A 12,229-nucleotide genomic window follows, 5' to 3' on the forward strand; every position below is an offset into this window, starting at 1 on the left:
TTTTAGGTATGTGACTAGCTCAGTTGAATTGGTGTTTTTGTTGTAGATAGTGCAATTGGGATTTTTTCCCCCCCCCTGTAGATTTAAAAAAAAAAATGTTTTGGTTGTCTAAAAAAGTCTATTTTTTTCATAATAGCTTGCTCTTTATATCTTTGGTACTGTGCCATCAATATTACTTTAAAGATATTGAGTAGATGTATTTTTTCCCTCTCTCTCTTTGACAGTTGCCTTTGGCTCTATCACCATCAGGTCCTTCAGCAATTCTTTGTGGGGCCGTTTTCTTGAATTCTGGGCACATGGTTATTGATTTGGGATGCTCTGCTAGATTCTTGATAAATTTTTTAGTAAACATGCACTCCTCTTTGCTAACAGGTGTGCCAGGCACAGTCCCTAGCCTATGTCTATGCCCACCGTGTTTACTCATCACGGGAGGGGAGTGTCTCTTCCTCTGTGGGATATGAGGTGACTAGACCTATATAATTTCCTTATTTTTTCCCTAATTGTTGTTTATTCCCCTTCCCCCCTGCTAGAATGTAAGCTACATGAAGGCAGGGATCTTTATCTGTTTTGTTCACTATTGATATAAAACTTAGAGGAGAGAGCTGGGATATAGTAGGCACTCAATAAGGATATGTTGAATAAACTAAACTTCTTTCTCTAGAAATAGGATGTAGTAATGTTTTTCTTATCAACTTTATTGAAAATAATTTACATATAGCAAAATGTATATATCCTAAGTATATAGTTCCATGAGTGTTTTAAAAAATATATGTTTTTTTATTTTTATTTTTTAAAAATATATTTTATTTACTTTTTATAGAGAGGAAGGGAGAGAAGAGAGATAGAGAGCGAGAAACATTGATGAGAGAGAGAGACATCGACCAGCTGCCTCCTGCACACCTCACACCATGGATGTGCCCGCAACCAACCAATGTACATGCCCTTGACCGGAATCGAACCTGGGACCTTTCAGTCCGCAGGATGACGCTCTATCCACTGAGTCAAACCGGTTTCGGCTAAAATATATTTTTATTGATCTCAAAGAGGAAGGGAAAGGGAGAGAGAGACAGAAATATCAATAATGAGAAGGAATCATTGATTGTCTCCTGCGTGCCCCACCAGGAATGGAACCGTGTGACCTCCTGGTTCATAGGTTGATGCTCAACCACTGAGCTATGCTAGCTGGGCTATAGTTCCATGAGTTTTGACAAATGACAGAACCACCATGATACTCAAGATATGGAACAATTACAACACTTCAAAATTTCCCATGTACTTCTTGTCAGTTAATAAACCCAGGTCCCCGAAAGCAATGATGCATATTGGTATAGATTAGGTTTGCTTGTTCTTGAGTTTCATACAAATGGGATCATTTTTTGAGATAATTATAAGTTTCTTGTTTTATGTAAGTTCGTTATCTCTATATCATGATGTGACTTTTGGGTATCTCTACCTACACTTTAGGCCCGCACTATATGTTCCTGTGCCCTGAGTTACTATAGGAACCGAATGGCAGCACAGTCCACTGCACAGAACTCACCACAAAGTTCGGGGCCCACAACTCCAGTAGGTTGGTAGCTTGGCTGAGAAAGATGTGGACTATGTTTCTTTTTCATAAATGGTTCGCTCTGGCTTTGTTGTTCCTTGGCAAGTTTTCTTTATTCTTATAATTATTCTTTAAAAGAAGACATTTGACAGCTTTAGATTTAGGAATTTTATAGAAACATATAAATTTCCATGAGAATATTTTGTTGAGGACTGATAGAATAGAAGCTAGCTGTGTGGGTCCTGGAACCAGATTGTAGGGTCGAAATCCTGGCTATGCCACTAATTAGCTGTGTGACCCTGGCAAGTTAGTCTGTAAAATAAAGATGCTTTCTAGAGTCATTATGAGGATTAAATGTGTTAAACTGTGCTAAGCACTTAGAATAGTGCTTATTGTGGTAACCTCTCAGTAAGTTTTTATTGATGCTCTTCTTTACATTGTTGAAGGAATGTTTTACCAGCTTTTGCTATATATATACTTATGCCCAGAGACATGAATTTGTACACAGGAGCCCTCTATGGCAGAGTCATTTCCTTTTTAAACTTCATTTTTATGTGTTCTGAGTGCTGAGATTTATCAATTTTTGATAAATATGCTTATTTATTTATTTATGTAAGTATGTATGTATATATTATGTTAATCCTCACCCAAGGATATTTTTTTCTATTGCTTTTCAGAGAGAGTAGAAGGGAGGGAGTGGGAAAAAGAAAGAGAGAGAGAAAGAGAGAGAGGTGAGTGAGACACGACTGGTTGCCTCCCATATGCACCCCTACATGGGGTGGGGAGTGAACTTCCAACTGAGGTATGAAGTGTGTGCCTTTGAAGGGGGGGAAAAAGCCAACACCCTTCGATGAGCAACACCGGCGAGGGTGAGAAATCTACACATTTTTATTATACAATCAAAATTCTGATCATATCCCTCTGGGAAAAATGTCTCTCCCAAACCTTATAATGAAGTAGCAACTCCCTAGATATATTTACTTTCTTAAAGAATAATAGCTCTTAATAAGTGGATATATTTTGTTTTAATAAATGAGGGTTTAATTTCTATGTGGAATGATGATGACTAATAAAATGAATGTTATATTTGTCAGAGATAACTTTTTAAAAATACCATTTTAAGTTTTAAATCACTTATTTGAAAGTAAAGACAATTCCTAAAAAAAACAAAAGAAGAAAACACTAAAATCTCAGATATGTGTTGGTTGTTAGCTACTGTCCCTTAGCCTCAAACCCATTCTTCTCTGTTCACCTTTATGATGCTGAGGCCAGGATCTGAAAGCCCACTACTCTTTTGCCAGGTAGACCCCTGCTAGGCCCTCTCAATAGGCAGTATTGGACAGAGCCTGGAAGTTTGAAGGAAGCAGAAAGGCCTGACTCCTCCTTATCTGTTTCTCATTCCTCTCCCATCACTCTAGCAAAGGATCTTCACCTTGAGTACAGTGCCATCCATTAGCCAAGTTGACTCTAATTTGCAATTTTCCCCTACACGCCTAGAACCAGCTCCACTACACCTCTCCAGAGAGACCAACCCCTGCTAGCTCATGTCCCTTCCTCAGGGGTCTCAGTCCAGCTCTGTGGCCCCTCCTCCAAACACTTCTAGCCGACTAACTGCTGAGCAGACTTCCTCAGAAGTCTCTGAGTCCCAGCCCTAAAGACTTCTCCTTCAAGCTTGTAAGAGTTAATTTTCAAACTCTTCTCTTTGTTTCCCCACCTCTAGCAGTCATAGCTGCTTTCTTCCATTTCCACAGTATCTTCAGTGTTCCCATTTGGCCTAGTCTGTTCCCCAATACCTGTTAACAATTCTGTATATTAAATATGTGACGAGCCCTGGTTGGTTTGGCTCAGTGGCTAGAATGTTGGCTCATGGACTGGAGGATCCTGGGTTCAATTCCTATTAAGGGCATGTACCTTCGTTGCAGTCTCTCCCCATCCCTTCCACTTTCTCTGAAAATCAATGGGAAAATATCCTTGAGTGAGGATTAACAACAACAACAACAAAAATGTGACGAGATGTCATTTAAGTCATCATCAGCAAACTTCCCAGGCCAGTTGTATATTTATTCATTATCCATTTCTGTTTACCTACTTACCCTTCTACTTAGCTAGTTAGTACATTTTTATCAAGAATTTTACATGTTTTGTGGACACTGCTTGACTTGGTGTAAACAATTCTCTTCATAGTATGGTCTGAAACAGGCGTCTTCAAACTACGGCCTGCGGGCCACATGCGGCCCGCAGAGGAGTCTGATCCGGCCCGCCAGGTTTTTTGGGCAGTGAGCGCAGCCGAGGTGTTACAGTAGGAATTAGTAGTTCATTTAGTCCGGCCCTCCAGCTCTCTGAGGGACCGTGATCTGGCCCCCCACTTTAAAAAGTTTGGGGACGCCTGGTCTGAAATATATCTTCTGGCCCTAGCATTTCTCCCTCATGAGCCTGTCGCCTACCAAAATTTCCACCATCAGAGGAATCATCCTTTTAGGATGAGTTTTTCATTTCTGGAGATCCTCTTAAAATGCAGGTACTCCTCAGATGTAGAGTACTAGTAAGGTGTCATTTATAAAATTTCACATAGATTAGCAGATCCTACTGGAACACAGGACACTGTAGGTCTCCATAACTGGCCTATGAGCCCTTGTCCTCCACATCCTCCTGTATCCTCAGGATCTTCTTGGTGACATGCTACATTATGCCCCAATGATATGCGTTAAATGCACAGGGCAGTTGAGGTGCGGAAGACTTTGTGTGGGACAGAAGGCCCTGTTGGAGTGTGTGTGTAGTCCTAATGGCCACAAGGCACTGAGTGGAACGGCTATCTGACAGGGGGAAAGGAGAAAAATGGTAGGAAAAGAGTGTCGAAAGTAAAAGTAGAAAACACTAAGAAGTAAACTGATTACTTCCAAAGTCTTGCTCAGGCTAGCCCCTGACGCAAATATTGTGTGGAAGAGAAATAATCTTCCTGGGAATTGCCTTAAGAAATTATTGCTTACACCATAATATCAACACCCCTCTTTCTCTACTCTATCTCATCTCTATTAGTGCAAAATTAGTCATGAGATCAGGCTTACTGAAAATTACGAACCTAGGCAAAGTCAATATGAAAAACAAGTCACGGATTAAGAAATTGTGTTCTCTGTGCAATCTCTTTTCTCCCTTAGGGGAGAACAGTTTTCTTTAAGCAGCTGTGCAAGTTGGCAACTGACAAAGAGTTGCTTGCTCATTTAGCCCTGTTGTTTCCGTCTTGACTTCATTCTCATTTGCAAGGTTTCTAGCATGGATGCCTCTTTTTTCCTCTTCTCTAAAAATTGCCAGAGAAATGTTTAGCTATTTAACATCCATGTCAAAATCTATATTTATATTTTTTTCTCAGAGCTCTCTTTACAAGGGGCTACTTTTTTTTTTTTTTTTTTTTTTTTTTTTTTTAATCTAAGCAGTAATGTAGAAGAGTCAGAAAACAAAATGAAAAGATGGCTCAAAAAAGAATGACATCAGCATCCTGCCGGAATAAGGCATCTCCTTTGTCCCCCACCCTCACCACAATAATAATTTGTCATTTATCCACAGACAAAAGTGCCTTTGTATGAGCTGTGGGACCCAGCACAGTACCAAGAGACCCAGGAGACGTCTCACCCACTCATGCGTTGGGTAACAAGCACACAAAGCTTAGTTCTAGTTGTGGATTCACTCCGTAGTGGCCTGAGCTCTAGCCCCTCAGCTCTTAGCCCTTCCTCATAGCTGTGGTCTGGGAACCCTGGAAAACAGCCTTCTAGGCAATTACCCACGGATGAGAGAGCCTTTGTGGAGTTCCAGACTTCTAGAGGAGAAATTCCAGTACACTGCTGGAGCAGAAACAAGAGTTTAGACACACTTGAGTGAACAGCTTGACTTTACCCACATCTTCCCTCCCACAGAGGGCACAGTTCAGGGCCAAGAAAGATCTTCCACAGCCTGTGACTTATGCTGTGGGGGAACGAGAGCAATATACACACTTTGTTATGAAAGACACATAATATTAAATAGTTTTAAGTAAAACTCAGCAGTCCTCATCTCATCGCTCCCCACCCTTGATTCCTGCTCCACATTGGCAACCACTTTTAATTGTTTTAATGCAATATTTATTTCCATGTAGAATATACTTATTCTTGATATGTAGAATTCTGGCTTTATTTGTAGACTTCCTCTTATGGCACTGGATTGAATTGTGTCCCCCAAATTTCATGTCCACTTGGATTTCAGAATGAGACTTCATTTGAAAGTAGGGTCTTTGAAGGTGTAATCAGTTAATGATCTTGAATTGAAATCACCCTGGATTTAAGGTGATCCTACATCCAATGACTGGTGTCCTTATAGAAGCACTCGGAGAAGAAGGACATGTGAAAATGGAGACATAGATTGGAGTTCTGCTAACCACAGGACAAGGAATTCCTGGGGCCAACAGAGGCAAGAAAGAATCCTTGCTAGAGGGAGAAATGCTATGGCCAGAAGATGTATTTTAGACCAGACCATTTGCAAGGTTTGTAGCATAAACGCCTCTTTTTTCCCTCTTTTCTAAAAGTTACCAGAGAAGTGTTTAGCTATATTAACAACCATGTCAAAATCTTGATTTCAGACTTCTAGCCTCCAGAATTGTGAGAAAATAAATTATTGTTGTTTTAAGCCACCCAGTTTGTGGTAATTTGATACAGCAACCCTTAGAAACTAATACACTGAGAGAGGGTTTGGCTTATCTGTGCACCCCCATCATCTCAGCTCATTTCCTTCATTCCTACTCCTACTCTTCTAATCCTAGAATTGTTATTAATATTTTTGGTTGAATTAGTATTTACATTATTATATGGTTTCCTGCTAACCCAAGTCTGCAATGATTTTATTTACTTTGTTGACAGTAACCTCTCCATAGTTAATCTGCTTAATTTTCTATGTGTTTATAATAATTTTTACACACTCTACAACAAGCTCTCAACACACATCACTTTATCAGTGTGTGTGTGTGTGTGTGTGTGTGTGTGTGTGTGTGTGTGTTTGGTTTGCTTGTGTTTTCCTGAAATCCTCTGGCTGTGATCTGGACTGGTGCTATCTAAGACAACTACACAGCTACACCCAGATCTTGCTTTATCATCATTCTAGGTATTCCCGTTCTCTCCCTGTTGTGTTAGAGTCCAGTTTCCTGGATCCTGAGTCTTCTACTTTTTTGGTTATATTTTGTTTGTTTTTTAAATATATTTGATTGATTTTTCACAGAGAGGAAGAGAGAGGGATAGAGTGTCAGAAACATTGATGAGAGAGAATTATCAATCAGCTGCCTCTTGCATACCCCCTACTGGGGATGTGCCCACAACCAACGTACATGCCCTTGACCAGAATTGAACCTGGGACCTTTCAGTCCACAGGCTGACGCTCTATCCACTGAGCCAAACCGGTCTCGGCGTTTTTTGGTTATATTTTGATTTGGTGAAGCACATTCTCCGTGGCTTCCTTAGAAAGGGTATTTGGAGGTGAATTTATTAGTACCATGTTCATCTAAAAATATTTTGATTCCACCATTATACTTAATTGTTAGTATGACTAAGATGAATTCCCCCCCTTCCCAGAATTTTAAGGCATTTCCCAATGAATTCTAAATTTAGTAATATTTTGGGACGTTTTAATTTCTATTCCATTGCATGTGACCTTTACCCCATTTCCCAAAGCAGCTGGAGTTTTCTATTTATCTGAGATGAGAAATATAATTACAATGTATCTTTGTGTGGTTTACATCTTTTGTTTGTGTTGAATTCTAAACAAGAAAGAAGCCCTTTCAGTTTGGAAACTCACATTCCTCACTTCTGGGAAAGATTATCATCCTTTAATAATTTATGTGTTTTCTTCTGAGTTTGTGACATTCCCACTAGTTGAATATTGGACTTCCTGTGTTAGTGCTTTATTTTCCTTTATTTTTATCCTCCAATTTATAAAATAACCTTTTTATTTTAGAATAGTTCTGGACTATTATATATCCAGAAGAGCTGTGAATACAGCCTACATCCAGCTTTCTCTATTATTAACATTTTATATGTGTACGGTACATTTGTTACAATGAACCAATATTGATCCATTAGTATTAAGTAAAGTCCATACCATATTCAGATTTCCTTAGTTTTAACCTAATGTACTTTTTCTGTCCCATGATTGCTTCCAAGATACCACATTACATTTAATCATCATATTTCGTTAGGCTCTTCTTGGCCTGACAAGTTTCTAAGATTTTCCTTGTTTTAGATGCCATAAATATCAAAGAACTGGTAGTTGTCAGGTATTTTGTAGGATGATTGTTAATTGAGATTTGTCTGATTTTTTGCCTCATGATCAGGCCGGGGTTATGGGTTTTGAGAAGGAAGACCACATAGGAAAGTGTAATTCTCATCACATCACAGTCAAGGGTACATGCCATCAACATAACTTACCACTATTGATATCAACTTTGATCTTCTGGCTGAGGTAGTGTTTGTAAAGTTACTCTTTTCCTCTTTCCATAATGTACACTTTGAAAGGAAGTCACTGTTCACAGCCCACAGTTAAGGAGTGGGGAGTTATGTTCTATCTCCTGAATATAGCATCTACACAATTATATATAATTCTTCTGCAAGAGAGATTTGTCTACTCATATCTATTTATTTATATTTGGACCTTGAGAGCTTGTTTGGAGGTTCTAGCAGGGGAGCGCAGCTACTCATATACCCTTGACCGAAGACTGGTCCTCTCCTCTTGGGGGAAAGTCGTCCTCTTCGACCGAGCGTGCAGCTTCGGGAGGGATGCACATGGATCAGTGAGGGAGGAGGGGGACACCCGCCTAGCCAGCCAGAACAGCCGAATCAACCCTGGTGATCAATGGGGTGACAGATGGCGCAGCCAGATTGCCCTCACATCATATTTATTTATATCTCTATGAATTCACGGATAATATTTATTTTATAGTTTTCTTATAATTCAATATTTTATTGTTGTTGTGCAAATTGTTCTAACTATAACTATCAGGAGTTCTTCAATTGGCTCCTGTGTCCCTTTAATGTACCTCCATTATTGTATTTTTGTTTTATTTAAAAAAAAAAAAATATATATATATATATATATATATATATATATATATATATAATTGATTTTTTACAGAGAGGAAAGGAGAGGGGTAGAGAGTTAGAAACATCAATGAGAGAGAAACATAGATCAGCTGCTTCCTACACACACCCCACTGGGAATGTGCCTGCAACCATGGTACATGCCCTTGACCAGAATCAAACCTGGGACCCTTCAGTCTGCAAGCCTATGCTCTATCCACTGAGCCAAACCAGTTAGGGCAGCACTTTCTTACTTTCTGGCACTATAAGATGCTCCAGGCTCATCTTGTATATTTCCTGCCCCATTTCTAAAACTAGCCATTTCTCCAAGGAGTTCTGGTCCCTTTTATTGGAGACACCAAAATTATCGATAACACCAACATCTGGTTGTTATATGTGGTCACTGTCACTGGCTTCTAAGCCCTTTCACCTGACAGAGCAAGGAAATACTAATTCATGTATATAAATATATGTACAAATATTTCTATACCTAACCACTTATATCTACATGAAGTTAAACATTGGATCACACAAATGTCTAAAATGAATCCATTATCGCACAGATAATTTTAGCCTCCTCCCTGTGCTTATCTGTAAATCCTACTCCAACAGTGAGAAATCTGGCTCTCACCATCTGTTCACCCATTTACTTAATTATTCAAATCAGAATTGATATGTAGCAGTATAATAATTGTTCATCTATATCCTCAGGGGAAACAATTTACCCGCCAGAGTACAGTGCTTATATATATTAGGTCTAATAATAATTAATGTCGTTTTCTAATACTTTTTTAAATCTAATTTATTTAAACAATACAACAAAATTTAATCAACAATATAGTTGCCCTTGTTTTCTACTACTTGTGCCCAACGCTCAGGAAGCATTTTAATCCCTCTGTTGTAAAATTCTTGTGATTTTGATGCAAAAAATTTGGTCAATGCATTTTTGAGGCATTCTTCATAATTAAATTTTTTTCCAAGAAGAAAGTTTTGCAAAGAACGAAACAAATGGTAATCGGAAGGGGCAATATCAGGAGAATATGCAGGTTGAGGGAGAACTTCCCATTCCAACTGGCGCAGTTTTTCAGCAGTGATTCTTGCAGTATGCGGTCGTGCGTTATCGTGGTGAAGAATTACGCCCTTCTGATTAATCAGCGCGGGTTCTTTTTCTCTTAAAGCTTGGGCTAACCTTTCCAATTGGGCACTATACACTGCACTTGTAATGGTTTGGTTAGATGGTAAAAGTTCATAATGAAGAATTCCTTTAAAATTCCACCAAACACATAACATCACTTTTTTCGCATGCAAGTCAGGTTTTGGCGTGGGCTGCGGAGCCTCATTTTTGTCCAACCATTGAGGCCACCTTTTCAAATTAACATACAGCACCCATTTTTCATCTCCAGTAACAATTTGCTCTAAAAACGGCAAACGGTTTTGATGAGAGAGGAGCGAACTGCAAATTGTGACTCTTTGATTAAGGTTGTTGTCGGTCAACTCAAGAGAAACCTATTTTCCAAACTTTTGGACTTTGCCAAGTGCACGCAATTGATTGGAAATTGTTTTTTGTGAACAATTTAAAGTTGTCGCAAGCTCTTGTTGGGTAATTTGAGGATTTTGCACCAAAAGAGCTTGAAGAGCTTCTTGATCAAAATTGGACACACAGCTCAACCACTCTTGTCATCTAACGAAAAATTTCCCTCGCGAAATTTCTCAAACCAACGCTGGCATTTTCTGGCGCTAACTGCATCTTGACCAAGAGCACTACAGATGTTTTTTGCAGCCTCACTTGCTTTTCTTCCTAATTGGAACTCGTAAAGCATGCAGTGCCGAATATGCTCTTCATCCGCCATCTTCTTAGCCCTAGTTTTGCAACAAAAACCAAACCAAACACAAACTTTTTCAAGCAAAACTTGTTAACTGCACTTCACACGTTCTGTAGATACCACGTGTTTGAAGGTTATGTCAATACAAGTCAATGCCAAGCAAGATTTTAAACGAATGTTGAAAAACGACATTAATTATTACTAGACCCGATATTTTTTTTTTTTTTCTGTCTGCAGTTTTATAGATGCCACTTATTCCCAAAGTTATGTAGGTTAGCACCTTTTCTCTCATGCCCTTTAATGAGGATGTTTTATATATTTCTAATAGAGCTAGATTCTTTTGTCACAGCATAAATGTCTTGCTGAGATTCCCCAACTCCCCTGAATAAGTTTTAAAAATTTCCTTGCATACATTAGGGTTTTCTCTTTGTTCTGTAAGGTTCTATGGGTTTTGACAATTGTATAATATTGTGTGTCTACTATTGCAGAGTCATAAATAATTCTCTGTGCTTCACCTATTCAATCCACCCTAGCCCTTAAATCACGGCAACCATTTAACTGATTCCTATCTCTATAGTTTTGTCTTTTCCAGATTGTTATGTAAATAGAAGGATATAATATGAAGACTTTGAGGATTTATTTTATAGTTCACTCTATTTAGCAATATGCATTTAAGATTCACCCATGTCTTTGAAAGGCTTTATTACTCATTCTTTTTTTTAAATCCTCACCCGAGGATATTTTTCCATTGATTTTTAGAAAGAGTGGAAGAGAGAGGGAAAGATGAAGAGAAATATTGATATAAAAGAAACACACCAATTGGTTGTCTCTGGCCGAGGAGGAGCCTGCAACCCAGGTATGTGCCCGTGACCGAATTAAACCCAGGACCCTTCAGTCCATAGACTGACACTCTATCCACTGAGTCAAACTAGCTAGGGCTATAACTCATCTTTTTAATTGCTGAGTAGCATTCCATTGTATAGATGTATCACAGTTAGTCTGCCCATTAAGGACATCTTGGTTGTTCCTGTTTTTAAAGGTTATGAATAAAGCTGCTTTAAGCATGTATGTACAGGCTTTTGTGTGAACATACATTTTCAAATCAGCTTGGGTGAATATCAAGGAGCATGATAGCTTGATATATTGTAAGAATATGTCTAGCATTGTAAGAAATGGCCAAATTATCTTCCAAAGTGGCTGTATCATTTGCATGTCCACCAGCAACAAATGAGCTCCTGTTGCTCTACATCTCCACTAGTATTTGATGTTGTTGGTGTGTTGGCTATTAGTCATTCTAATAGATGTATATGGCATCTCACTATGTAACTTCATCAATGGGGTGTTTATTCAGATCTTTTGTATTTTTAAATTGGGTTGTTTGTTTGCTTATAGTGCGTTTTCAGAGTTCTTTGAACATTTTGAATACAAGTCCTTTATCACATTTATGGTTTACAAATATTTTCTCCCATAATCTCCCAGATTATGGTTTGTCTTTTTGTTCCCTTAACAGTGCCTTTTGTAGAGCAGAAATTTTAATTTTGTTGTTGTTGTTAATCCTCACCCGAGGATATTTTCCCATTGATTTTTAGAGAGAGAGGAAGGGAGGGGGAGAGATAGAGAGAAAAACATCGATGTGAGAAAGACTAGGGCCAGGGACCGAGCCTGCAACTGAAGTACTAGTCTGTGTCCTTAACTGGAATCAAACCTGGGACTCTTCAGTCTGTTGGCCGATGTTCTATGCACTGAGCCAAACCAGCTGGGACAGAAGTTTT

At 38.8% G+C, this 12,229-nt stretch overlaps 1 long non-coding RNA gene across 1 annotated transcript in view; it reads right to left on the minus strand.

Moving 5' to 3' along the window:
- The window catches only part of LOC123652148, a 67,774-nt gene that overhangs the window by 16,742 nt on the left and 38,803 nt on the right, over nt 1–12,229 (minus strand). The window contains exon 2 of the long non-coding RNA XR_006741309.1: nt 1,541–1,675. This is a non-coding gene — a long non-coding RNA (uncharacterized LOC123652148). The remainder of the gene's footprint in view (nt 1–1,540; nt 1,676–12,229) is intronic.

The sequence above is a fragment of the Pipistrellus kuhlii genome, unplaced genomic scaffold (genome assembly GCF_014108245.1).
Source record: "Pipistrellus kuhlii isolate mPipKuh1 unplaced genomic scaffold, mPipKuh1.p scaffold_m20_p_12, whole genome shotgun sequence".
In the NCBI taxonomy this organism is placed as follows: domain Eukaryota; kingdom Metazoa; phylum Chordata; class Mammalia; order Chiroptera; family Vespertilionidae; genus Pipistrellus; species Pipistrellus kuhlii.